The sequence below is a fragment of the Halichoeres trimaculatus genome, unplaced genomic scaffold (assembly GCF_033239565.1).
Source record: "Halichoeres trimaculatus isolate MK-OKI-2021-1 unplaced genomic scaffold, fHalTri1.1 fHalTri1_scaffold_3, whole genome shotgun sequence".
Taxonomy (NCBI): domain Eukaryota; kingdom Metazoa; phylum Chordata; class Actinopteri; order Labriformes; family Labridae; genus Halichoeres; species Halichoeres trimaculatus.
Window position 1 is genome coordinate 33701837 of NW_027437181.1, and position 26662 is coordinate 33728498.

A 26662-nucleotide genomic window follows, 5' to 3' on the forward strand; every position below is an offset into this window, starting at 1 on the left:
AAAATCGCGATTTTCCGCGGGCATGTTTTCATAGGAAATTAAGCCTGTATTTAGCCTCTCATTTAACTGGCCGTAACTCCACAAAATGTAGCCCGAGGGCTCTGAAACTTCTAGGGTGCGTCCGTCAGGTCACTAGGAGCGTCCCCAGTGGGTTATCTCAGAATCGGGTTCGGGGTCCGATTTTCGGAAAATCGCCATTTTCCGCGGGCATGTTTTCATAGGAAATTAAGCCTGTATTTAGCCTCTCATTAAACTGGCCGTAACTCCACAAAACGTAGCCCGAGGGCTCTGAAACTTCTAGGGTGCGTCCGTCAGGTCACTAGGAGCGTCCCCAGTGGGTAATCTCAGAATCGGGTTCGGAGTCTGATTTTCGGAAAATCGCGATTTTCCGCGGGCATGTTTTCATAGGAAATTAAGCCTGTATTTAGCCTCTCATTAAACTGGCCGTAACTTCACAAAACGTAGCCCGAGAGCTCTGAAACTTCTAGGGTGCGTCCGTCAGGTCACTAGGAGCGTCCCCAGTGGGTAATCTCAGAATCGGGTTCGGGGTCCGATTTTCGGAAAATCGCGATTTTCCGCGGGCATGTTTTCATAGGAAATTAAGCCTGTATTTAGCCTCTCATTTAACTGGCCGTAACTCCACAAAACGTAGCCCGAGGGCTCTAACTTCTTGGGTGCGTCCGTCAGGTCACTAGGAGCGTCCCCAGTGGGTTATCTCAGAATCGGGTTCGGGGTCCGATTTTCGGAAAATCGCGATTTTCCGCAAGCATGTTTTCATAGGAAATTAAGCCTGTATTTAGCCTCTCATTAAACTGGCCGTAACTCCACAAAACGTAGCCCGAGGGCTCTGAAACTTCTTGGGTGCGTCCGTCAGGTCACTAGGAGCGTCCCCAGTGGGTTATCTCAGAATCGGGTTCGGGGTCCGATTTTCGGAAAATCGCGATTTTCCGCGGGCATGTTTTCATAGGAAATTAAGCCTGTATTTAGCCTCTCATTAAACTGGCCGTAACTCCACAAAACGTAGCCCGAGGGCTCTGAAACTTCTAGGGTGCGTCCGTCAGGTCACTAGGAGCGTCCCCAGTGGGTTATCTCAGAATCGGGTTCGGGGTCCGATTTTCGGAAAATCGCGATTTTCCGCGGGCATGTTTTCATAGGAAATTGAGCCTGTATTTAGCCTCTCATTTAACTGGCCGTAACTCCACAAAATGTAGCCCGAGGGCTCTGAAACTTCTTGGGTGCGTCCGTCAGGTCACTAGGAGCGTCCCCAGTGGGTAATCTCAGAATCGGGTTCGGGGTCCGATTTTCAGAAAATCGCGATTTTCCGCGGGCATGTTTTCATAGGAAATTAAGCCTGTATTTAGCCTCTCATTTAACTGGCCGTAACTCCACAAAACGTAGCCCGAGGGCTCTGAAACTTCTTGGGTGCGTCCGTCAGGTCACTAGGAGCGTCCCCAGTGGGTTATCTCAGAATCGGGTTCGGGGTCCGATTTTCGGAAAATCGCGATTTTCCGCAGGCATGTTTTCATAGGAAATTAAGCCTGTATTTAGCCTCTCATTAAACTGGCCGTAACTCCACAAAACGTAGCCCGAGGGCTCTGAAACTTCTTGGGTGCGTCCGTCAGGTCACTAGGAGCGTCCCCAGTGGGTTATCTCAGAATCGGGTTCGGGGTCCGATTTTCGGAAAATCGCGAATTTCCGCGGGCATGTTTTCATAGGAAATTAAGCCTGTATTTAGCCTCTCATTAAACTGGCCGTAACTCCACAAAACGTAGCCCGAGGGCTCTGAAACTTCTTGGGTGCGTCCGTCAGGTCACTAGGAGCGTCCCCAGTGGGTTATCTCAGAATCGGGTTCCGGGTCCGATTTTCAGAAAATCACGATTTTCCGCGGGCATGTTTTCATAGGAAATTGAGCCTGTATTTAGCCTCTCATTAAACTGGCCGTAACTCCACAAAACGTAGCCCGAGGGCTCTGAAACTTCTTGGGTGCGTCCGTCAGGTCACTAGGAGCGTCCCCAGTGGGTTATCTCAGAATCGGGTTCGGGGTCCGATTTTCAGAAAATCGCGATTTTCCGCGGGCATGTTTTCATAGGAAATTAAGCCTGTATTTAGCCTCTCATTAAACTGGCCGTAACTCCACAAAACGTAGCCCGAGGGCTCTGAAACTTCTAGGGTGCGTCCGTCAGGTCACTAGGAGCGTCCCCAGTGGGTTATCTCAGAATCGGGTTCGGGGTCCGATTTTCGGAAAATCGCGATTTTCCGCGGGCATGTTTTCATAGGAAATTAAGCCTGTATTTAGCCTCTCATTTAACTGGCCGTAACTCCACAAAACGTAGCCCGAGGGCTCTGAAACTTCTTGGGTGCGTCCGTCAGGTCACTAGGAGCGTCCCCAGTGGGTTATCTCAGAATCGGGTTCGGAGTCCCATTTTCGGAAAATCGCGATTTTCCGCGGGCATGTTTTCATAGGAAATTAAGCCTGTATTTAGCCTCTCATTAAACTGGCCGTAACTCCACAAAACGTAGCCCGAGGGCTCTGAAACTTCTAGGGTGCGTCCGTCAGGTCACTAGGAGCGTCCCCAGTGGGTTATCTCAGAATCGGGTTCGGGGTCCGATTTTCAGAAAATCACGATTTTCCGCGGGCATGTTTTCATAGGAAATTGAGCCTGTATTTAGCCTCTCATTTAACTGGCCGTAACTCCACAAAACGTAGCCCGAGGGCTCTGAAACTTCTTGGGTGCGTCCGTCAGGTCACTAGGAGCGTCCCCAGTGGGTTATCTCAGAATCGGGTTCGGGGTCCGATTTTCAGAAAATTGCGATTTTCCGCGGGCATGTTTTCATAGGAAATTAAGCCTGTATTTAGCCTCTCATTAAACTGGCCGTAACTCCACAAAACGTAGCCCGAGGGCTCTAAAACTTCTAGGGTGCGTCCGTCAGGTCACTAGGAGCGTCCCCAGTGGGTAATCTCAGAATCGGGTTCGGGGTCCGATTGTCGGAAAATCGCCATTTTCCGCGGGCATGTTTTCATAGGAAATTAAGCCTGTATTTAGCCTCTCATTTAACTGGCCGTAACTCCACAAAACGTAGCCCGAGGGCTCTGAAACTTCTTGGGTGCGTCCGTCAGGTCACTAGGAGCGTCCCCAGTGGGTTATCTCAGAATCGGGTTCGGGGTCCGATTTTCGGAAAATCGCGATTTTCCGCAAGCATGTTTTCATAGGAAATTAAGCCTGTATTTAGCCTCTCATTAAACTGGCCGTAACTCCACAAAACGTAGCCCGAGGGCTCTGAAACTTCTTGGGTGCGTCCGTCAGGTCACTAGGAGCGTCCCCAGTGGGTTATCTCAGAATCGGGTTCGGGGTCCGATTTTCGGAAAATCGCGAATTTCCACGGGCATGTTTTCATAGGAAATTAAGCCTGTATTTAGCCTCTCATTAAACTGGCCGTAACTCCACAAAACGTAGCCCGAGGGCTCTGAAACTTCTTGGGTGCGTCCGTCAGGTCACTAGGAGCGTCCCCAGTGGGTTATCTCAGAATCGGGTTCGGGGTACGATTTTCAGAAAATCACGATTTTCCGCGGGCATGTTTTCATAGGAAATTTAGCCTGTATTTAGCCTCTCATTAAACTGGCCGTAACTCCACAAAACGTAGCCCGAGGGCTCTGAAACTTCTTGGGTGCGTCCGTCAGGTCACTAGGAGCGTCCCCAGTGGGTTATCTCAGAATCGGGTTCGGGGTCCGATTTTCAGAAAATTGCGATTTTCCGCGGGCATGTTTTCATAGGAAATTAAGCCTGTATTTAGCCTCTCATTAAACTGGCCGTAACTCCACAAAACGTAGCCCGAGGGCTCTAAAACTTCTAGGGTGCGTCCGTCAGGTCACTAGGAGCGTCCCCAGTGGGTAATCTCAGAATCGGGTTCGGGGTCCGATTGTCGGAAAATCGCCATTTTCCGCGGGCATGTTTTCATAGGAAATTAAGCCTGTATTTAGCCTCTCATTTAACTGGCCGTAACTCCACAAAACGTAGCCCGAGGGCTCTGAAACTTCTTGGGTGCGTCCGTCAGGTCACTAGGAGCGTCCCCAGTGGGTTATCTCAGAATCGGGTTCGGGGTCCGATTTTCGAAAAATCGCGATTTTCCGCAAGCATGTTTTCATAGGAAATTAAGCCTGTATTTAGCCTCTCATTAAACTGGCCGTAACTCCACAAAACGTAGCCCGAGGGCTCTGAAACTTCTAGGGTGCGTCCGCCAGGTCACTAGGAGCGTCCCCAGTGGGTAATCTCAGAATCGGGTTCGGGGTCCGATTTTCAGAAAATCACGATTTTCCGCGGGCATGTTTTCATAGGAAATTAAGCCTGTATTTAGCCTCTCATTAAACTGGCCGTAACTCCATAAAACGTAGCCCGAGGGCTCTGAAACTTCTTGGGTGCGTCCGTCAGGTCACTAGGAGCGTCCCCAGTGGGTTATCTCAGAATCGGGTTCGGAGTCCGATTTTCGGAAAAATCGCGATTTTCCGCGGGCATGTTTTCATAGGAAATTAAGCCTGTATTTAGCCTCTCATTTAACTGGCCGTAACTCCACAAAACGTAGCCCGAGGGCTCTGAAACTTCTTGGGTGCGTCCGTCAGGTCACTAGGAGCGTCCCCAGTGGGTTATCTCAGAATCGGGTTCGGGGTCCGATTGTCGGAAAATCGCGATTTTCCGCAGGCATGTTTTCATAGGAAATTAAGCCTGTATTTAGCCTCTCATTAAACTGGCCGTAACTCCACAAAACGTAGCCCGAGGGCTCTGAAACTTCTTGGGTGCGTCCGTCAGGTCACTAGGAGCGTCCCCAGTGGGTTATCTCAGAATCGGGTTCGGGGTCCGATTTTCGGAAAATCGCGAATTTCCACGGGCATGTTTTCATAGGAAATTAAGCCTGTATTTAGCCTCTCATTAAACTGGCCGTAACTCCACAAAACGTAGCCCGAGGGCTCTGAAACTTCTTGGGTGCGTCCGTCAGGTCACTAGGAGCGTCCCCAGTGGGTAATCTCAGAATCGGGTTCGGGGTCCGATTGTCGGAAAATCGCCATTTTCCGCGGGCATGTTTTCATAGGAAATTAAGCCTGTATTTAGCCTCTCATTTAACTGGCCGTAACTCCACAAAACGTAGCCCGAGGGCTCTGAAACTTCTTGGGTGCGTCCGTCAGGTCACTAGGAGCGTCCCCAGTGGGTTATCTCAGAATCGGGTTCGGGGTCCGATTTTCGGAAAATCGCGATTTTCCGCAAGCATGTTTTCATAGGAAATTAAGCCTGTATTTAGCCTCTCATTAAACTGGCCGTAACTCCACAAAACGTAGCCCGAGGGCTCTGAAACTTCTTGGGTGCGTCCGTCAGGTCACTAGGAGCGTCCCCAGTGGGTTATCTCAGAATCGGGTTCGGGGTCCGATTTTCGGAAAATCGCGAATTTCCACGGGCATGTTTTCATAGGAAATTAAGCCTGTATTTAGCCTCTCATTAAACTGGCCGTAACTCCACAAAACGTAGCCCGAGGGCTCTGAAACTTCTTGGGTGCGTCCGTCAGGTCACTAGGAGCGTCCCCAGTGGGTTATCTCAGAATCGGGTTCGGGGTACGATTTTCAGAAAATCACGATTTTCCGCGGGCATGTTTTCATAGGAAATTTAGCCTGTATTTAGCCTCTCATTAAACTGGCCGTAACTCCACAAAACGTAGCCCGAGGGCTCTGAAACTTCTTGGGTGCGTCCGTCAGGTCACTAGGAGCGTCCCCAGTGGGTTATCTCAGAATCGGGTTCGGAGTCCGATTTTCGGAAAATCGCGAATTTCCGCGGGCATGTTTTCATAGGAAATTAAGCCTGTATTTAGCCGTCATTAAACTGGCCGTAACTCCACAAAACGTAGCCCGAGGGCTCTGAAACTTCTAGGGTGCGTCCGTCAGGTCACTAGGAGCGTCCCCAGTGGGTTATCTCAGAATCGGGTTCGGGGTCCGATTTTTGGAAAATCGCCATTTTCCGCGGGCATGTTTTCATAGGAAATTAAGCCTGTATTTAGCCTCTCATTAAACTGGCCGTAACTCCACAAAACGTAGCCCGAGGGCTCTGAAACTTCTAGGGTGCGTCCGCCAGGTCACTAGGAGCGTCCCCAGTGGGTAATCTCAGAATCGGGTTCGGGGTCCGATTTTCAGAAAATCACGATTTTCCGCGGGCATGTTTTCATAGGAAATTAAGCCTGTATTTAGCCTCTCATTAAACTGGCCGTAACTCCATAAAACGTAGCCCGAGGGCTCTGAAACTTCTTGGGTGCGTCCGTCAGGTCACTAGGAGCGTCCCCAGTGGGTTATCTCAGAATCGGGTTCGGGGTCCGATTTTCGGAAAATCGCGATTTTCCGCGGGCATGTTTTCATAGGAAATTAAGCCTGTATTTAGCCTCTCATTAAACTGGCCGTAACTCCACAAAACGTAGCCCGAGGGCTCTGAAACTTCTAGGGTGCGTCCGTCAGGTCACTAGGAGCGTCCCCAGTGGGTAATCTCAGAATCGGGTTCAGGGTCCCATTTTTCGGAAAATCGCGATTTTCCGCGGGCATGTTTTCATAGGAAATTAAGCCTGTATTTAGCCTCTCATTTAACTGGCCGTAACTCCACAAAATGTAGCCCGAGGGCTCTGAAACTTCTTGGGTGCGTCCGTCAGGTCACTAGGAGCGTCCCCAGTGGGTAATCTCAGAATCGGGTTCGGGGTCCGATTTTCGGAAAATCGCGATTTTCCGCAGGCATGTTTTCATAGGAAATTAAGCCTGTATTTAGCCTCTCATTAAACTGGCCGTAACTCCACAAAACGTAGCCCGAGGGCTCTGAAACTTCTAGGGTGCGTCCGTCAGGTCACTAGGAGCGTCCCCAGTGGGTTATCTCAGAATCGGGTTCGGGGTCCGATTTTCTGGAAAATCGCGATTTTCCGCGGGCATGTTTTCATAGGAAATTAAGCCTGTATTTAGCCTCTCATTAAACTGGCCGTAACTCCACAAAACGTAGCCCGAGGGCTCTGAAACTTCTAGGGTGCGTCCGTCAGGTCACTAGGAGCGTCCCCAGTGGGTTATCTCAGAATCGGGTTCGGGGTCCGATTTTCGGAAAATCGCGATTTTCTGCGGGCATGTTTTCATAGGAAATTAAGCCTGTATTTAGCCTCTCATTAAACTGGCCGTAACTCCACAAAACGTAGCCCGAGGGCATTGAAACTTCTAGGGTGCGTCCGTCAGGTCACTAGGAGCGTCCCCAGTGGGTAATCTCAGAATCGGGTTCGGAGTCTGATTTTCGGAAAATCGCGATTTTCCGCGGGCATGTTTTCATAGGAAATTAAGCCTGTATTTAGCCTCTCATTAAACTGGCCGTAACTCCACAAAACGTAGCCCGAGAGCTCTGAAACTTCTAGGGTGCGTCCATCAGGTCACTAGGAGGGTCCCCAGTGGGTAATCTCAGAATCGGGTTCGGGGTCCGATTTTCGGAAAATCGCGATTTTCCGCGGGCATGTTTTCATAGGAAATTAAGCCTGTATTTAGCCTCTCATTTAACTGGCCGTAACTCCACAAAACGTAGCCCGAGGGCTCTAACTTCTTGGGTGCGTCCGTCAGGTCACTAGGAGCGTCCCCAGTGGGTTATCTCAGAATCGGGTTCGGGGTCCGATTTTCGGAAAATCGCGATTTTCCGCGGGCATGTTTTCATAGGAAATTAAGCCTGTATTTAGCCTCTCATTTAACTGGCCGTAACTCCACAAAACGTAGCCCGAGGGCTCTGAAACTTCTTGGGTGCGTCCGTCAGGTCACTAGGAGCGTCCCCAGTGGGTTATCTCAGAATCGGGTTCGGAGTCCCATTTTCGGAAAATCGCGATTTTCCGCGGGCATGTTTTCATAGGAAATTAAGCCTGTATTTAGCCTCTCATTAAACTGGCCGTAACTCCACAAAACGTAGCCCGAGGGCTCTGAAACTTCTAGGGTGCGTCCGTCAGGTCACTAGGAGCGTCCCCAGTGGGTTATCTCAGAATCGGGTTCGGGGTCCGATTTTCAGAAAATCACGATTTTCCGCGGGCATGTTTTCATAGGAAATTGAGCCTGTATTTAGCCTCTCATTTAACTGGCCGTAACTCCACAAAACGTAGCCCGAGGGCTCTGAAACTTCTTGGGTGCGTCCGTCAGGTCACTAGGAGCGTCCCCAGTGGGTTATCTCAGAATCGGGTTCGGGGTCCGATTTTCAGAAAATTGCGATTTTCCGCGGGCATGTTTTCATAGGAAATTAAGCCTGTATTTAGCCTCTCATTAAACTGGCCGTAACTCCACAAAACGTAGCCCGAGGGCTCTAAAACTTCTAGGGTGCGTCCGTCAGGTCACTAGGAGCGTCCCCAGTGGGTAATCTCAGAATCGGGTTCGGGGTCCGATTGTCGGAAAATCGCCATTTTCCGCGGGCATGTTTTCATAGGACATTAAGCCTGTATTTAGCCTCTCATTAAACTGGCCGTAACTCCACAAAACGTAGCCCGAGGGCTCTGAAACTTCTTGGGTGCGTCCGTCAGGTCACTAGGAGCGTCCCCAGTGGGTTATCTCAGAATCGGGTTCGGGGTCCGATTTTCGGAAAATCGCGATTTTCCGCAAGCATGTTTTCATAGGAAATTAAGCCTGTATTTAGCCTCTCATTAAACTGGCCGTAACTCCACAAAACGTAGCCCGAGGGCTCTGAAACTTCTTGGGTGCGTCCGTCAGGTCACTAGGAGCGTCCCCAGTGGGTTATCTCAGAATCGGGTTCGGGGTCCGATTTTCGGAAAATCGCGAATTTCCACGGGCATGTTTTCATAGGAAATTAAGCCTGTATTTAGCCTCTCATTAAACTGGCCGTAACTCCACAAAACGTAGCCCGAGGGCTCTGAAACTTCTTGGGTGCGTCCGTCAGGTCACTAGGAGCGTCCCCAGTGGGTTATCTCAGAATCGGGTTCGGGGTACGATTTTCAGAAAATCACGATTTTCCGCGGGCATGTTTTCATAGGAAATTTAGCCTGTATTTAGCCTCTCATTAAACTGGCCGTAACTCCACAAAACGTAGCCCGAGGGCTCTGAAACTTCTTGGGTGCGTCCGTCAGGTCACTAGGAGCGTCCCCAGTGGGTTATCTCAGAATCGGGTTCGGGGTCCGATTTTCAGAAAATTGCGATTTTCCACGGGCATGTTTTCATAGGAAATTAAGCCTGTATTTAGCCTCTCATTAAACTGGCCGTAACTCCACAAAACGTAGCCCGAGGGCTCTAAAACTTCTAGGGTGCGTCCGTCAGGTCACTAGGAGCGTCCCCAGTGGGTAATCTCAGAATCGGGTTCGGGGTCCGATTGTCGGAAAATCGCCATTTTCCGCGGGCATGTTTTCATAGGAAATTAAGCCTGTATTTAGCCTCTCATTTAACTGGCCGTAACTCCACAAAACGTAGCCCGAGGGCTCTGAAACTTCTTGGGTGCGTCCGTCAGGTCACTAGGAGCGTCCCCAGTGGGTTATCTCAGAATCGGGTTCGGGGTCCGATTTTCGAAAAATCGCGATTTTCCGCAAGCATGTTTTCATAGGAAATTAAGCCTGTATTTAGCCTCTCATTAAACTGGCCGTAACTCCACAAAACGTAGCCCGAGGGCTCTGAAACTTCTAGGGTGCGTCCGCCAGGTCACTAGGAGCGTCCCCAGTGGGTAATCTCAGAATCGGGTTCGGGGTCCGATTTTCAGAAAATCACGATTTTCCGCGGGCATGTTTTCATAGGAAATTAAGCCTGTATTTAGCCTCTCATTAAACTGGCCGTAACTCCATAAAACGTAGCCCGAGGGCTCTGAAACTTCTTGGGTGCGTCCGTCAGGTCACTAGGAGCGTCCCCAGTGGGTTATCTCAGAATCGGGTTCGGAGTCCGATTTTCGGAAAATCGCGATTTTCCGCGGGCATGTTTTCATAGGAAATTAAGCCTGTATTTAGCCTCTCATTTAACTGGCCGTAACTCCACAAAACGTAGCCCGAGGGCTCTGAAACTTCTTGGGTGCGTCCGTCAGGTCACTAGGAGCGTCCCCAGTGGGTTATCTCAGAATCGGGTTCGGGGTCCGATTTTCGGAAAATCGCGATTTTCCGCAGGCATGTTTTCATAGGAAATTAAGCCTGTATTTAGCCTCTCATTAAACTGGCCGTAACTCCACAAAACGTAGCCCGAGGGCTCTGAAACTTCTTGGGTGCGTCCGTCAGGTCACTAGGAGCGTCCCCAGTGGGTTATCTCAGAATCGGGTTCGGGGTCCGATTTTCGGAAAATCGCGAATTTCCACGGGCATGTTTTCATAGGAAATTAAGCCTGTATTTAGCCTCTCATTAAACTGGCCGTAACTCCACAAAACGTAGCCCGAGGGCTCTGAAACTTCTTGGGTGCGTCCGTCAGGTCACTAGGAGCGTCCCCAGTGGGTAATCTCAGAATCGGGTTCGGGGTCCGATTGTCGGAAAATCGCCATTTTCCGCGGGCATGTTTTCATAGGAAATTAAGCCTGTATTTAGCCTCTCATTTAACTGGCCGTAACTCCACAAAACGTAGCCCGAGGGCTCTGAAACTTCTTGGGTGCGTCCGTCAGGTCACTAGGAGCGTCCCCAGTGGGTTATCTCAGAATCGGGTTCGGGGTCCGATTTTCGGAAAATCGCGATTTTCCGCAAGCATGTTTTCATAGGAAATTAAGCCTGTATTTAGCCTCTCATTAAACTGGCCGTAACTCCACAAAACGTAGCCCGAGGGCTCTGAAACTTCTTGGGTGCGTCCGTCAGGTCACTAGGAGCGTCCCCAGTGGGTTATCTCAGAATCGGGTTCGGGGTCCGATTTTCGGAAAATCGCGAATTTCCACGGGCATGTTTTCACAGGAAATTAAGCCTGTATTTAGCCTCTCATTAAACTGGCCGTAACTCCACAAAACGTAGCCCGAGGGCTCTGAAACTTCTTGGGTGCGTCCGTCAGGTCACTAGGAGCGTCCCCAGTGGGTTATCTCAGAATCGGGTTCGGGGTACGATTTTCAGAAAATCACGATTTTCCGCGGGCATGTTTTCATAGGAAATTTAGCCTGTATTTAGCCTCTCATTAAACTGGCCGTAACTCCACAAAACGTAGCCCGAGGGCTCTGAAACTTCTTGGGTGCGTCTGTCAGGTCACTAGGAGCGTCCCCAGTGGGTTATCTCAGAATCGGGTTCGGAGTCCGATTTTCGGAAAATCGCGATTTTCCTCGGGCATGTTTTCATAGGAAATTAAGCCTGTATTTAGCCGTCATTAAACTGGCCGTAACTCCACAAAACGTAGCCCGAGGGCTCTGAAACTTCTAGGGTGCGTCCGTCAGGTCACTAGGAGCGTCCCCAGTGGGTTATCTCAGAATCGGGTTCGGGGTCCGATTTTCGGAAAATCGCGATTTTCCGCGGGCATGTTTTCATAGGAAATTAAGCCTGTATTTAGCCTCTCATTTAACTGGCCGTAACTCCACAAAACGTAGTCGAGGGCTCCCAAACTTCTTGGGTGCGTCCGTCAGGTCACTAGGAGCGTCCCCAGTGGGTTATCTCAGAATCGGGTTCGGGGTCCGATTTTTGGAAAATCGCGATTTTCCGCGGGCATGTTTTCATAGGAAATTAAGCCTGTATTTAGCCTCTCATTAAACTGGCCGTAACTCCACAAAACGTAGCCCGAGGGCTCTGAAACTTCTAGGGTGCGTCCGCCAGGTCACTAGGAGCGTCCCCAGTGGGTAATCTCAGAATCGGGTTCGGGGTCCGATTGTCGGAAAATCGCCATTTTCCGCGGGCATGTTTTCATAGGAAATTAAGCCTGTATTTAGCCTCTCATTTAACTGGCCGTAACTCCACAAAACGTAGCCCGAGGGCTCTGAAACTTCTTGGGTGCGTCCGTCAGGTCACTAGGAGCGTCCCCAGTGGGTTATCTCAGAATCGGGTTCGGGGTCCGATTTTCGAAAAATCGCGATTTTCCGCAAGCATGTTTTCATAGGAAATTAAGCCTGTATTTAGCCTCTCATTAAACTGGCCGTAACTCCACAAAACGTAGCCCGAGGGCTCTGAAACTTCTAGGGTGCGTCCGCCAGGTCACTAGGAGCGTCCCCAGTGGGTAATCTCAGAATCGGGTTCGGGGTCCGATTTTCAGAAAATCACGATTTTCCGCGGGCATGTTTTCATAGGAAATTAAGCCTGTATTTAGCCTCTCATTAAACTGGCTGTAACTCCATAAAACGTAGCCCGAGGGCTCTGAAACTTCTTGGGTGCGTCCGTCAGGTCACTAGGAGCGTCCCCAGTGGGTTATCTCAGAATCGGGTTCGGAGTCCGATTTTCGGAAAATCGCGATTTTCCGCGGGCATGTTTTCATAGGAAATTAAGCCTGTATTTAGCCTCTCATTTAACTGGCCGTAACTCCACAAAACGTAGCCCGAGGGCTCTGAAACTTCTTGGGTGCGTCCGTCAGGTCACTAGGAGCGTCCCCAGTGGGTTATCTCAGAATCGGGTTCGGGGTCCGATTGTCGGAAAATCGCGATTTTCCGCAGGCATGTTTTCATAGGAAATTAAGCCTGTATTTAGCCTCTCATTAAACTGGCCGTAACTCCACAAAACGTAGCCCGAGGGCTCTGAAACTTCTTGGGTGCGTCCGTCAGGTCACTAGGAGCGTCCCCAGTGGGTTATCTCAGAATCGGGTTCGGGGTCCGATTTTCGGAAAATCGCGAATTTCCACGGGCATGTTTTCATAGGAAATTAAGCCTGTATTTAGCCTCTCATTAAACTGGCCGTAACTCCACAAAACGTAGCCCGAGGGCTCTGAAACTTCTTGGGTGCGTCCGTCAGGTCACTAGGAGCGTCCCCAGTGGGTAATCTCAGAATCGGGTTCGGGGTCCGATTGTCGGAAAATCGCCATTTTCCGCGGGCATGTTTTCATAGGAAATTAAGCCTGTATTTAGCCTCTCATTTAACTGGCCGTAACTCCACAAAACGTAGCCCGAGGGCTCTGAAACTTCTTGGGTGCGTCCGTCAGGTCACTAGGAGCGTCCCCAGTGGGTTATCTCAGAATCGGGTTCGGGGTCCGATTTTCGGAAAATCGCGATTTTCCGCAAGCATGTTTTCATAGGAAATTAAGCCTGTATTTAGCCTCTCATTAAACTGGCCGTAACTCCACAAAACGTAGCCCGAGGGCTCTGAAACTTCTTGGGTGCGTCCGTCAGGTCACTAGGAGCGTCCCCAGTGGGTTATCTCAGAATCGGGTTCGGGGTCCGATTTTCGGAAAATCGCGAATTTCCACGGGCATGTTTTCATAGGAAATTAAGCCTGTATTTAGCCTCTCATTAAACTGGCCGTAACTCCACAAAACGTAGCCCGAGGGCTCTGAAACTTCTTGGGTGCGTCCGTCAGGTCACTAGGAGCGTCCCCAGTGGGTTATCTCAGAATCGGGTTCGGGGTACGATTTTCAGAAAATCACGATTTTCCGCGGGCATGTTTTCATAGGAAATTTAGCCTGTATTTAGCCTCTCATTAAACTGGCCGTAACTCCACAAAACGTAGCCCGAGGGCTCTGAAACTTCTTGGGTGCGTCCGTCAGGTCACTAGGAGCGTCCCCAGTGGGTTATCTCAGAATCGGGTTCGGAGTCCGATTTTCGGAAAATCGCGAATTTCCGCGGGCATGTTTTCATAGGAAATTAAGCCTGTATTAAGCCGTCATTAAACTGGCCGTAACTCCACAAAACGTAGCCCGAGGGCTCTGAAACTTCTAGGGTGCGTCCGTCAGGTCACTAGGAGCGTCCCCAGTGGGTTATCTCAGAATCGGGTTCGGGGTCCGATTTTTGGAAAATCGCGATTTTCCGCGGGCATGTTTTCATAGGAAATTAAGCCTGTATTTAGCCTCTCATTAAACTGGCCGTAACTCCACAAAACGTAGCCCGAGGGCTCTGAAACTTCTAGGGTGCGTCCGCCAGGTCACTAGGAGCGTCCCCAGTGGGTAATCTCAGAATCGGGTTCGGGGTCCGATTTTCAGAAAATCACGATTTTCCGCGGGCATGTTTTCATAGGAAATTAAGCCTGTATTTAGCCTCTCATTAAACTGGCCGTAACTCCATAAAACGTAGCCCGAGGGCTCTGAAACTTCTTGGGTGCGTCCGTCAGGTCACTAGGAGCGTCCCCAGTGGGTTATCTCAGAATCGGGTTCGGAGTCCGATTTTCGGAAAATCGCGATTTTCCGCGGGCATGTTTTCATAGGAAATTAAGCCTGTATTTAGCCTCTCATTAAACTGGCCGTAACTCCACAAAACGTAGCCCGAGGGCTCTGAAACTTCTAGGGTGCGTCCGTCAGGTCACTAGGAGCGTCCCCAGTGGGTAATCTCAGAATCGGGTTCAGGGTCCCATTTTTCGGAAAATCGCGATTTTCCGCGGGCATGTTTTCATAGGAAATTAAGCCTGTATTTAGCCTCTCATTTAACTGGCCGTAACTCCACAAAATGTAGCCCGAGGGCTCTGAAACTTCTTGGGTGCGTCCGTCAGGTCACTAGGAGCGTCCCCAGTGGGTAATCTCAGAATCGGGTTCGGGGTCCGATTTTCGGAAAATCGCGATTTTCCGCAGGCATGTTTTCATAGGAAATTAAGCCTGTATTTAGCCTCTCATTAAACTGGCCGTAACTCCACAAAACGTAGCCCGAGGGCTCTGAAACTTCTAGGGTGCGTCCGTCAGGTCACTAGGAGCGTCCCCAGTGGGTTATCTCAGAATCGGGTTCGGGGTCCGATTTTCTGGAAAATCGCGATTTTCCGCGGGCATGTTTTCATAGGAAATTAAGCCTGTATTTAGCCTCTCATTAAACTGGCCGTAACTCCACAAAACGTAGCCCGAGGGCTCTGAAACTTCTAGGGTGCGTCCGTCAGGTCACTAGGAGCGTCCCCAGTGGGTTATCTCAGAATCGGGTTCGGGGTCCGATTTTCGGAAAATCGCGATTTTCTGCGGGCATGTTTTCATAGGAAATTAAGCCTGTATTTAGCCTCTCATTAAACTGGCCGTAACTCCACAAAACGTAGCCCGAGGGCTCTGAAACTTCTAGGGTGCGTCCGTCAGGTCACTAGGAGCGTCCCCAGTGGGTAATCTCAGAATCGGGTTCGGAGTCTGATTTTCGGAAAATCGCGATTTTCCGCGGGCATGTTTTCATAGGAAATTAAGCCTGTATTTAGCCTCTCATTAAACTGGCCGTAACTCCACAAAACGTAGCCCGAGAGCTCTGAAACTTCTAGGGTGCGTCCGTCAGGTCACTAGGAGCGTCCCCAGTGGGTAATCTCAGAATCGGGTTCGGGGTCCGATTTTCGGAAAATCGCGATTTTCCGCGGGCATGTTTTCATAGGAAATTAAGCCTGTATTTAGCCTCTCATTTAACTGGCCGTAACTCCACAAAACGTAGCCCGAGGGCTCTAACTTCTTGGGTGCGTCCGTCAGGTCACTAGGAGCGTCCCCAGTGGGTTATCTCAGAATCGGGTTCGGGGTCCGATTTTCGGAAAATCGCGATTTTCCGCGGGCATGTTTTCATAGGAAATTAAGCCTGTATTTAGCCTCTCATTTAACTGGCCGTAACTCCACAAAACGTAGCCCGAGGGCTCTGAAACTTCTTGGGTGCGTCCGTCAGGTCACTAGGAGCGTCCCCAGTGGGTTATCTCAGAATCGGGTTCGGAGTCCCATTTTCGGAAAATCGCGATTTTCCGCGGGCATGTTTTCATAGGAAATTAAGCCTGTATTTAGCCTCTCATTAAACTGGCCGTAACTCCACAAAACGTAGCCCGAGGGCTCTGAAACTTCTAGGGTGCGTCCGTCAGGTCACTAGGAGCGTCCCCAGTGGGTTATCTCAGAATCGGGTTCGGGGTCCGATTTTCAGAAAATCACGATTTTCCGCGGGCATGTTTTCATAGGAAATTGAGCCTGTATTTAGCCTCTCATTTAACTGGCCGTAACTCCACAAAACGTAGCCCGAGGGCTCTGAAACTTCTTGGGTGCGTCCGTCAGGTCACTAGGAGCGTCCCCAGTGGGTTATCTCAGAATCGGGTTCGGGGTCCGATTTTCAGAAAATTGCGATTTTCCGCGGGCATGTTTTCATAGGAAATTAAGCCTGTATTTAGCCTCTCATTAAACTGGCCGTAACTCCACAAAACGTAGCCCGAGGGCTCTAAAACTTCTAGGGTGCGTCCGTCAGGTCACTAGGAGCGTCCCCAGTGGGTAATCTCAGAATCGGGTTCGGGGTCCGATTGTCGGAAAATCGCCATTTTCCGCGGGCATGTTTTCATAGGAAATTAAGCCTGTATTTAGCCTCTCATTTAACTGGCCGTAACTCCACAAAACGTAGCCCGAGGGCTCTGAAACTTCTTGGGTGCGTCCGTCAGGTCACTAGGAGCGTCCCCAGTGGGTTATCTCAGAATCGGGTTCGGGGTCCGATTTTCGGAAAATCGCGATTTTCCGCAAGCATGTTTTCATAGGAAATTAAGCCTGTATTTAGCCTCTCATTAAACTGGCCGTAACTCCACAAAACGTAGCCCGAGGGCTCTGAAACTTCTTGGGTGCGTCCGTCAGGTCACTAGGAGCGTCCCCAGTGGGTTATCTCAGAATCGGGTTCGGGGTCCGATTTTCGGAAAATCGCGAATTTCCACGGGCATGTTTTCATAGGAAATTAAGCCTGTATTTAGCCTCTCATTAAACTGGCCGTAACTCCACAAAACGTAGCCCGAGGGCTCTGAAACTTCTTGGGTGCGTCCGTCAGGTCACTAGGAGCGTCCCCAGTGGGTTATCTCAGAATCGGGTTCGGGGTACGATTTTCAGAAAATCACGATTTTCCGCGGGCATGTTTTCATAGGAAATTTAGCCTGTATTTAGCCTCTCATTAAACTGGCCGTAACTCCACAAAACGTAGCCCGAGGGCTCTGAAACTTCTTGGGTGCGTCCGTCAGGTCACTAGGAGCGTCCCCAGTGGGTTATCTCAGAATCGGGTTCGGGGTCCGATTTTCAGAAAATTGCGATTTTCCACGGGCATGTTTTCATAGGAAATTAAGCCTGTATTTAGCCTCTCATTAAACTGGCCGTAACTCCACAAAACGTAGCCCGAGGGCTCTAAAACTTCTAGGGTGCGTCCGTCAGGTCACTAGGAGCGTCCCCAGTGGGTAATCTCAGAATCGGGTTCGGGGTCCGATTGTCGGAAAATCGCCATTTTCCGCGGGCATGTTTTCATAGGAAATTAAGCCTGTATTTAGCCTCTCATTTAACTGGCCGTAACTCCACAAAACGTAGCCCGAGGGCTCTGAAACTTCTTGGGTGCGTCCGTCAGGTCACTAGGAGCGTCCCCAGTGGGTTATCTCAGAATCGGGTTCGGGGTCCGATTTTCGAAAAATCGCGATTTTCCGCAAGCATGTTTTCATAGGAAATTAAGCCTGTATTTAGCCTCTCATTAAACTGGCCGTAACTCCACAAAACGTAGCCCGAGGGCTCTGAAACTTCTAGGGTGCGTCCGCCAGGTCACTAGGAGCGTCCCCAGTGGGTAATCTCAGAATCGGGTTCGGGGTCCGATTTTCAGAAAATCACGATTTTCCGCGGGCATGTTTTCATAGGAAATTAAGCCTGTATTTAGCCTCTCATTAAACTGGCCGTAACTCCATAAAACGTAGCCCGAGGGCTCTGAAACTTCTTGGGTGCGTCCGTCAGGTCACTAGGAGCGTCCCCAGTGGGTTATCTCAGAATCGGGTTCGGAGTCCGATTTTCGGAAAATCGCGATTTTCCGCGGGCATGTTTTCATAGGAAATTAAGCCTGTATTTAGCCTCTCATTTAACTGGCCGTAACTCCACAAAACGTAGCCCGAGGGCTCTGAAACTTCTTGGGTGCGTCCGTCAGGTCACTAGGAGCGTCCCCAGTGGGTTATCTCAGAATCGGGTTCGGGGTCCGATTTTCGGAAAATCGCGATTTTCCGCAGGCATGTTTTCATAGGAAATTAAGCCTGTATTTAGCCTCTCATTAAACTGGCCGTAACTCCACAAAACGTAGCCCGAGGGCTCTGAAACTTCTTGGGTGCGTCCGTCAGGTCACTAGGAGCGTCCCCAGTGGGTTATCTCAGAATCGGGTTCGGGGTCCGATTTTCGGAAAATCGCGAATTTCCACGGGCATGTTTTCATAGGAAATTAAGCCTGTATTTAGCCTCTCATTAAACTGGCCGTAACTCCACAAAACGTAGCCCGAGGGCTCTGAAACTTCTTGGGTGCGTCCGTCAGGTCACTAGGAGCGTCCCCAGTGGGTAATCTCAGAATCGGGTTCGGGGTCCGATTGTCGGAAAATCGCCATTTTCCGCGGGCATGTTTTCATAGGAAATTAAGCCTGTATTTAGCCTCTCATTTAACTGGCCGTAACTCCACAAAACGTAGCCCGAGGGCTCTGAAACTTCTTGGGTGCGTCCGTCAGGTCACTAGGAGCGTCCCCAGTGGGTTATCTCAGAATCGGGTTCGGGGTCCGATTTTCGGAAAATCGCGATTTTCCGCAAGCATGTTTTCATAGGAAATTAAGCCTGTATTTAGCCTCTCATTAAACTGGCCGTAACTCCACAAAACGTAGCCCGAGGGCTCTGAAACTTCTTGGGTGCGTCCGTCAGGTCACTAGGAGCGTCCCCAGTGGGTTATCTCAGAATCGGGTTCGGGGTCCGATTTTCGGAAAATCGCGAATTTCCACGGGCATGTTTTCATAGGAAATTAAGCCTGTATTTAGCCTCTCATTAAACTGGCCGTAACTCCACAAAACGTAGCCCGAGGGCTCTGAAACTTCTTGGGTGCGTCCGTCAGGTCACTAGGAGCGTCCCCAGTGGGTTATCTCAGAATCGGGTTCGGGGTACGATTTTCAGAAAATCACGATTTTCCGCGGGCATGTTTTCATAGGAAATTTAGCCTGTATTTAGCCTCTCATTAAACTGGCCGTAACTCCACAAAACGTAGCCCGAGGGCTCTGAAACTTCTTGGGTGCGTCTGTCAGGTCACTAGGAGCGTCCCCAGTGGGTTATCTCAGAATCGGGTTCGGAGTCCGATTTTCGGAAAATCGCGATTTTCCTCGGGCATGTTTTCATAGGAAATTAAGCCTGTATTTAGCCGTCATTAAACTGGCCGTAACTCCACAAAACGTAGCCCGAGGGCTCTGAAACTTCTAGGGTGCGTCCGTCAGGTCATTAGGAGCGTCCCCAGTGGGTTATCTCAGAATCGGGTTCGGGGTCCGATTTTCGGAAAATCGCGATTTTCCGCGGGCATGTTTTCATAGGAAATTAAGCCTGTATTTAGCCTCTCATTTAACTGGCCGTAACTCCACAAAACGTAGTCGAGGGCTCCCAAACTTCTTGGGTGCGTCCGTCAGGTCACTAGGAGCGTCCCCAGTGGGTTATCTCAGAATCGGGTTCGGGGTCCGATTTTTGGAAAATCGCGATTTTCCGCGGGCATGTTTTCATAGGAAATTAAGCCTGTATTTAGCCTCTCATTAAACTGGCCGTAACTCCACAAAACGTAGCCCGAGGGCTCTGAAACTTCTAGGGTGCGTCCGCCAGGTCACTAGGAGCGTCCCCAGTGGGTAATCTCAGAATCGGGTTCGGGGTCCGATTGTCGGAAAATCGCCATTTTCCGCGGGCATGTTTTCATAGGAAATTAAGCCTGTATTTAGCCTCTCATTTAACTGGCCGTAACTCCACAAAACGTAGCCCGAGGGCTCTGAAACTTCTTGGGTGCGTCCGTCAGGTCACTAGGAGCGTCCCCAGTGGGTTATCTCAGAATCGGGTTCGGGGTCCGATTTTCGAAAAATCGCGATTTTCCGCAAGCATGTTTTCATAGGAAATTAAGCCTGTATTTAGCCTCTCATTAAACTGGCCGTAACTCCACAAAACGTAGCCCGAGGGCTCTGAAACTTCTAGGGTGCGTCCGCCAGGTCACTAGGAGCGTCCCCAGTGGGTAATCTCAGAATCGGGTTCGGGGTCCGATTTTCAGAAAATCACGATTTTCCGCGGGCATGTTTTCATAGGAAATTAAGCCTGTATTTAGCCTCTCATTAAACTGGCCGTAACTCCATAAAACGTAGCCCGAGGGCTCTGAAACTTCTTGGGTGCGTCCGTCAGGTCACTAGGAGCGTCCCCAGTGGGTTATCTCAGAATCGGGTTCGGAGTCCGATTTTCGGAAAATCGCGATTTTCCGCGGGCATGTTTTCATAGGAAATTAAGCCTGTATTTAGCCTCTCATTTAACTGGCCGTAACTCCACAAAACGTAGCCCGAGGGCTCTGAAACTTCTTGGGTGCGTCCGTCAGGTCACTAGGAGCGTCCCCAGTGGGTTATCTCAGAATCGGGTTCGGGGTCCGATTGTCGGAAAATCGCGATTTTCCGCAGGCATGTTTTCATAGGAAATTAAGCCTGTATTTAGCCTCTCATTAAACTGGCCGTAACTCCACAAAACGTAGCCCGAGGGCTCTGAAACTTCTTGGGTGCGTCCGTCAGGTCACTAGGAGCGTCCCCAGTGGGTTATCTCAGAATCGGGTTCGGGGTCCGATTTTCGGAAAATCGCGAATTTCCACGGGCATGTTTTCATAGGAAATTAAGCCTGTATTTAGCCTCTCATTAAACTGGCCGTAACTCCACAAAACGTAGCCCGAGGGCTCTGAAACTTCTTGGGTGCGTCCGTCAGGTCACTAGGAGCGTCCCCAGTGGGTAATCTCAGAATCGGGTTCGGGGTCCGATTGTCGGAAAATCGCCATTTTCCGCGGGCATGTTTTCATAGGAAATTAAGCCTGTATTTAGCCTCTCATTTAACTGGCCGTAACTCCACAAAACGTAGCCCGAGGGCTCTGAAACTTCTTGGGTGCGTCCGTCAGGTCACTAGGAGCGTCCCCAGTGGGTTATCTCAGAATCGGGTTCGGGGTCCGATTTTCGGAAAATCGCGATTTTCCGCAAGCATGTTTTCATAGGAAATTAAGCCTGTATTTAGCCTCTCATTAAACTGGCCGTAACTCCACAAAACGTAGCCCGAGGGCTCTGAAACTTCTTGGGTGCGTCCGTCAGGTCACTAGGAGCGTCCCCAGTGGGTTATCTCAGAATCGGGTTCGGGGTCCGATTTTCGGAAAATCGCGAATTTCCACGGGCATGTTTTCATAGGAAATTAAGCCTGTATTTAGCCTCTCATTAAACTGGCCGTAACTCCACAAAACGTAGACGGAGGGCTCTGAAACTTCTTGGGTGCGTCCGTCAGGTCACTAGGAGCGTCCCCAGTGGGTTATCTCAGAATCGGGTTCGGGGTACGATTTTCAGAAAATCACGATTTTCCGCGGGCATGTTTTCATAGGAAATTTAGCCTGTATTTAGCCTCTCATTAAACTGGCCGTAACTCCACAAAACGTAGCCCGAGGGCTCTGAAACTTCTTGGGTGCGTCCGTCAGGTCACTAGGAGCGTCCCCAGTGGGTTATCTCAGAATCGGGTTCGGAGTCCGATTTTCGGAAAATCGCGAATTTCCGCGGGCATGTTTTCATAGGAAATTAAGCCTGTATTTAGCCGTCATTAAACTGGCCGTAACTCCACAAAACGTAGCCCGAGGGCTCTGAAACTTCTAGGGTGCGTCCGTCAGGTCACTAGGAGCGTCCCCAGTGGGTTATCTCAGAATCGGGTTCGGGGTCCGATTTTTGGAAAATCGCGATTTTCCGCGGGCATGTTTTCATAGGAAATTAAGCCTGTATTTAGCCTCTCATTAAACTGGCCGTAACTCCACAAAACGTAGCCCGAGGGCTCTGAAACTTCTAGGGTGCGTCCGCCAGGTCACTAGGAGCGTCCCCAGTGGGTAATCTCAGAATCGGGTTCGGGGTCCGATTTTCAGAAAATCACGATTTTCCGCGGGCATGTTTTCATAGGAAATTAAGCCTGTATTTAGCCTCTCATTAAACTGGCCGTAACTCCATAAAACGTAGCCCGAGGGCTCTGAAACTTCTTGGGTGCGTCCGTCAGGTCACTAGGAGCGTCCCCAGTGGGTTATCTCAGAATCGGGTTCGGAGTCCGATTTTCGGAAAATCGCGATTTTCCGCGGGCATGTTTTCATAGGAAATTAAGCCTGTATTTAGCCTCTCATTAAACTGGCCGTAACTCCACAAAACGTAGCCCGAGGGCTCTGAAACTTCTAGGGTGCGTCCGTCAGGTCACTAGGAGCGTCCCCAGTGGGTAATCTCAGAATCGGGTTCAGGGTCCCATTTTTCGGAAAATCGCGATTTTCCGCGGGCATGTTTTCATAGGAAATTAAGCCTGTATTTAGCCTCTCATTTAACTGGCCGTAACTCCACAAAATGTAGCCCGAGGGCTCTGAAACTTCTTGGGTGCGTCCGTCAGGTCACTAGGAGCGTCCCCAGTGGGTAATCTCAGAATCGGGTTCGGGGTCCGATTTTCGGAAAATCGCGATTTTCCGCAGGCATGTTTTCATAGGAAATTAAGCCTGTATTTAGCCTCTCATTAAACTGGCCGTAACTCCACAAAACGTAGCCCGAGGGCTCTGAAACTTCTAGGGTGCGTCCGTCAGGTCACTAGGAGCGTCCCCAGTGGGTTATCTCAGAATCGGGTTCGGGGTCCGATTTTCTGGAAAATCGCGATTTTCCGCGGGCATGTTTTCATAGGAAATTAAGCCTGTATTTAGCCTCTCATTAAACTGGCCGTAACTCCACAAAACGTAGCCCGAGGGCTCTGAAACTTCTAGGGTGCGTCCGTCAGGTCACTAGGAGCGTCCCCAGTGGGTTATCTCAGAATCGGGTTCGGGGTCCGATTTTCGGAAAATCGCGATTTTCTGCGGGCATGTTTTCATAGGAAATTAAGCCTGTATTTAGCCTCTCATTAAACTGGCCGTAACTCCACAAAACGTAGCCCGAGGGCTCTGAAACTTCTAGGGTGCGTCCGTCAGGTCACTAGGAGCGTCCCCAGTGGGTAATCTCAGAATCGGGTTCGGAGTCTGATTTTCGGAAAATCGCGATTTTCCGCGGGCATGTTTTCATAGGAAATTAAGCCTGTATTTAGCCTCTCATTAAACTGGCCGTAACTCCACAAAACGTAGCCCGAGAGCTCTGAAACTTCTAGGGTGCGTCCGTCAGGTCACTAGGAGCGTCCCCAGTGGGTAATCTCAGAATCGGGTTCGGGGTCCGATTTTCGGAAAATCGCGATTTTCCGCGGGCATGTTTTCATAGGAAATTAAGCCTGTATTTAGCCTCTCATTTAACTGGCCGTAACTCCACAAAACGTAGCCCGAGGGCTCTAACTTCTTGGGTGCGTCCGTCAGGTCACTAGGAGCGTCCCCAGTGGGTTATCTCAGAATCGGGTTCGGGGTCCGATTTTCGGAAAATCGCGATTTTCCGCGGGCATGTTTTCATAGGAAATTAAGCCTGTATTTAGCCTCTCATTTAACTGGCCGTAACTCCACAAAACGTAGCCCGAGGGCTCTGAAACTTCTTGGGTGCGTCCGTCAGGTCACTAGGAGCGTCCCCAGTGGGTTATCTCAGAATCGGGTTCGGAGTCCCATTTTCGGAAAATCGCGATTTTCCGCGGGCATGTTTTCATAGGAAATTAAGCCTGTATTTAGCCTCTCATTAAACTGGCCGTAACTCCACAAAACGTAGCCCGAGGGCTCTGAAACTTCTAGGGTGCGTCCGTCAGGTCACTAGGAGCGTCCCCAGTGGGTTATCTCAGAATCGGGTTCGGGGTCCGATTTTCAGAAAATCACGATTTTCCGCGGGCATGTTTTCATAGGAAATTGAGCCTGTATTTAGCCTCTCATTTAACTGGCCGTAACTCCACAAAACGTAGCCCGAGGGCTCTGAAACTTCTTGGGTGCGTCCGTCAGGTCACTAGGAGCGTCCCCAGTGGGTTATCTCAGAATCGGGTTCGGGGTCCGATTTTCAGAAAATTGCGATTTTCCGCGGGCATGTTTTCATAGGAAATTAAGCCTGTATTTAGCCTCTCATTAAACTGGCCGTAACTCCACAAAACGTAGCCCGAGGGCTCTAAAACTTCTAGGGTGCGTCCGTCAGGTCACTAGGAGCGTCCCCAGTGGGTAATCTCAGAATCGGGTTCGGGGTCCGATTGTCGGAAAATCGCCATTTTCCGCGGGCATGTTTTCATAGGAAATTAAGCCTGTATTTAGCCTCTCATTTAACTGGCCGTAACTCCACAAAACGTAGCCCGAGGGCTCTGAAACTTCTTGGGTGCGTCCGTCAGGTCACTAGGAGCGTCCCCAGTGGGTTATCTCAGAATCGGGTTCGGGGTCCGATTTTCGGAAAATCGCGATTTTCCGCAGGCATGTTTTCATAGGAAATTAAGCCTGTATTTAGCCTCTCATTAAACTGGCCGTAACTCCACAAAACGTAGCCCGAGGGCTCTGAAACTTCTAGGGTGCGTCCGTCAGGTCACTAGGAGCGTCCCCAGTGGGTAATCTCAGAATCGGGTTCAGGGTCCCATTTTTCGGAAAATCGCGATTTTCCGCGGGCATGTTTTCATAGGAAATTAAGCCTGTATTTAGCCTCTCATTAAACTGGCCGTAACTCCATAAAACGTAGCCCGAGGGCTCTGAAACTTCTTGGGTGCGTCCGTCAGGTCACTAGGAGCGTCCCCAGTGGGTTATCTCAGAATCGGGTTCGGAGTCCGATTTTCGGAAAATCGCGATTTTCCGCGGGCATGTTTTCATAGGAAATTAAGCCTGTATTTAGCCTCTCATTAAACTGGCCGTAACTCCACAAAACGTAGCCCGAGGGCTCTGAAACTTCTAGGGTGCGTCCGTCAGGTCACTAGGAGCGTCCCCAGTGGGTAATCTCAGAATCGGGTTCAGGGTCCCATTTTTCGGAAAATCGCGATTTTCCGCGGGCATGTTTTCATAGGAAATTAAGCCTGTATTTAGCCTCTCATTTAACTGGCCGTAACTCCACAAAATGTAGCCCGAGGGCTCTGAAACTTCTTGGGTGCGTCCGTCAGGTCACTAGGAGCGTCCCCAGTGGGTAATCTCAGAATCGGGTTCGGGGTCCGATTTTCGGAAAATCGCGATTTTCCGCAGGCATGTTTTCATAGGAAATTAAGCCTGTATTTAGCCTCTCATTAAACTGGCCGTAACTCCACAAAACGTAGCCCGAGGGCTCTGAAACTTCTAGGGTGCGTCCGTCAGGTCACTAGGAGCGTCCCCAGTGGGTTATCTCAGAATCGGGTTCGGGGTCCGATTTTCTGGAAAATCGCGATTTTCCGCGGGCATGTTTTCATAGGAAATTAAGCCTGTATTTAGCCTCTCATTAAACTGGCCGTAACTCCACAAAACGTAGCCCGAGGGCTCTGAAACTTCTAGGGTGCGTCCGTCAGGTCACTAGGAGCGTCCCCAGTGGGTTATCTCAGAATCGGGTTCGGGGTCCGATTTTCGGAAAATCGCGATTTTCTGCGGGCATGTTTTCATAGGAAATTAAGCCTGTATTTAGCCTCTCATTAAACTGGCCGTAACTCCACAAAACGTAGCCCGAGGGCTCTGAAACTTCTAGGGTGCGTCCGTCAGGTCACTAGGAGCGTCCCCAGTGGGTAATCTCAGAATCGGGTTCGGAGTCTGATTTTCGGAAAATCGCGATTTTCCGCGGGCATGTTTTCATAGGAAATTAAGCCTGTATTTAGCCTCTCATTAAACTGGCCGTAACTCCACAAAACGTAGCCCGAGAGCTCTGAAACTTCTAGGGTGCGTCCGTCAGGTCACTAGGAGCGTCCCCAGTGGGTAATCTCAGAATCGGGTTCGGGGTCCGATTTTCGGAAAATCGCGATTTTCCGCGGGCATGTTTTCATAGGAAATTAAGCCTGTATTTAGCCTCTCATTTAACTGGCCGTAACTCCACAAAACGTAGCCCGAGGGCTCTAACTTCTTGGGTGCGTCCGTCAGGTCACTAGGAGCGTCCCCAGTGGGTTATCTCAGAATCGGGTTCGGGGTCCGATTTTCGGAAAATCGCGATTTTCCGCGGGCATGTTTTCATAGGAAATTAAGCCTGTATTTAGCCTCTCATTTAACTGGCCGTAACTCCACAAAACGTAGCCCGAGGGCTCTGAAACTTCTTGGGTGCGTCCGTCAGGTCACTAGGAGCGTCCCCAGTGGGTTATCTCAGAATCGGGTTCGGAGTCCCATTTTCGGAAAATCGCGATTTTCCGCGGGCATGTTTAATAGGAAATTAAGCCTGTATTTAGCCTCTCATTAAACTGGCCGTAACTCCACAAAACGTAGCCCGAGGGCTCTGAAACTTCTAGGGTGCGTCCGTCAGGTCACTAGGAGCGTCCCCAGTGGGTTATCTCAGAATCGGGTTCGGGGTCCGATTTTCAGAAAATCACGATTTTCCGCGGGCATGTTTTCATAGGAAATTGAGCCTGTATTTAGCCTCTCATTTAACTGGCCGTAACTCCACAAAACGTAGCCCGAGGGCTCTGAAACTTCTTGGGTGCGTCCGTCAGGTCACTAGGAGCGTCCCCAGTGGGTTATCTCAGAATCGGGTTCGGGGTCCGATTTTCAGAAAATTGCGATTTTCCGCGGGCATGTTTTCATAGGAAATTAAGCCTGTATTTAGCCTCTCATTAAACTGGCCGTAACTCCACAAAACGTAGCCCGAGGGCTCTAAAACTTCTAGGG